A 1,737-nucleotide genomic window follows, 5' to 3' on the forward strand; every position below is an offset into this window, starting at 1 on the left:
AGAGGTGTTGCAAATACTCTTTTTAACGCTAAAACCGTCACAAATAATTTACGTGCCACGTAAGCTAACTTTTTCATTTTATTAATAAATCATTTATTTATTTTGAGAATATTAATACATTATTATTTACGGCTTTTATTTTTGAGAATTAGTAATAAAAAAAATTATATGGCGTTTTTAGTTTATTGCATTTAATATATTATTTACAAAAGTTTGTTTTCAAATCCAAAAAAAAATTGTGCAATTATGAACAATCACTATGCCATTGAATAAGTTGAAAAATGAGTAAAAATGATCAAACAGTAATCTTCATAGACAAAAAAATCACCTTGTTATGAAAAAAATAAAATAAAATAACATCGATCTTAAACTTGAATAATATATTCCAATTTAACTAAAAATTGAAACAAATTTTTATAGATTTTACGGCTAAATTTCTTTCAACAATTAGCTTTTGCAACCAAATTTTATTCAATCCTCATCTTTGTTTCTCTGGATCTGCCATCACCAGTTCTTTCGACTCTTGGACAATTAGGGACTCAATTATATTCTTCTATCTCAAAAGAAATTCCACGTACAGTCTGTAAAAGAAAAAAACAAACGAAAAAAAAAGCCACAAAATCAGTACTGATTTTGATATGTCTAAAGTAGAAGATAGAAGCAATACCAGCGTTGATTATATCTCACCTCCTTAGCCCCGAGAGTATTCTTATTTTTCTTATTTTTTTTTCTTGATTAGTGATTGCATACAAAAATACTGATTTAAATGACATGCCGACGGGTTAAACAAGATTTGGACATGGTGGCGGCTAGCTTGATAACATATAAATGAACCAAATCTAACCGAGAAACTAATATATGTATGTTTCGGATCTTTACAATGGTTAAATAAGATTGGGCGATGGTGGCGGCTAGTTTAGAAGAGAAGAAGGAAGAAGAAAAGAAGAAGATGGGCTATTTTTAGGGTTACAGGAAGAGCTAAATATATGGAAACTAACTTTTATATGAGGTTATTTTTTTTTTTGTTTAACAATTTGATTTGCCCACGATACATAATGGTCAGTTAGTTGTTGACCAGTTGTTGACCAAAAGTAATTAGTGGGTTTCAAGATATTTGACCAAAAACGGGATCTTGAATGAATTTTTTTTGACGTGTAACATTCATTTAATTGCCGCGTGCAAGATATAAAATTTTATATTTTTCATAAAACATTTTTGACACTCTCAAAACTTTAAAGGTCATTTTTTTATTTTTAAAATTTTATTTAATTTATAAAATTTAGTTGTGACACCAGCTTGGGTGTTGCAAATTAATAAGTTCACGCTAATCCGGTGCTTAACTAACACAATTTATAGTGACGTACAATAAGTCACATATAAATATTTTTTTTGACGTTTTTTATAGTGTTGCGAATAGAATGTCAGAAATGTGGCTGTCTGTTGTAGTGGAAATGAGAGTTTAGTTAAGAGATGTTCAATTTTCAAAGCATCCTTTTTGAGTTTTTTCCTCTTGAAGAATCTTTAAACGAGTGTCACGCTCACTTACCATACCAACTAGAACACTGACTTTGTGTTTCAACCGGTTGACATTACCAGTCTGGATTCTAACAAGATTTAGAATCACTTCACTCTCTTTGGATGCATCCCTTTCAACTTCAGAGTCAGACTCGTCAGTAAGGTAGTCAGGAAACACTTATCAACGTGTGTCTGTTTCATTAAAACACTAGGTTCATCTAT

At 30.2% G+C, this 1,737-nt stretch overlaps 1 long non-coding RNA gene across 1 annotated transcript; it reads right to left on the bottom strand.

Moving 5' to 3' along the window:
* Positions 1-270: 270 nt before the first annotated feature.
* On the bottom strand, positions 271-977 carry LOC113293616. The gene is made up of 2 exons (XR_003332396.1): positions 688-977; positions 271-581 (listed from the first exon to the last, which is right to left on the bottom strand). It is a non-coding gene; the product is annotated as an uncharacterized LOC113293616 (long non-coding RNA).
* Between the last annotated feature and the right edge of the window lie 760 nt (positions 978-1,737).

The sequence above is a fragment of the Papaver somniferum genome, chromosome 7 (assembly GCF_003573695.1).
Source record: "Papaver somniferum cultivar HN1 chromosome 7, ASM357369v1, whole genome shotgun sequence".
Classification (NCBI taxonomy): Eukaryota; Viridiplantae; Streptophyta; class Magnoliopsida; order Ranunculales; family Papaveraceae; genus Papaver; species Papaver somniferum.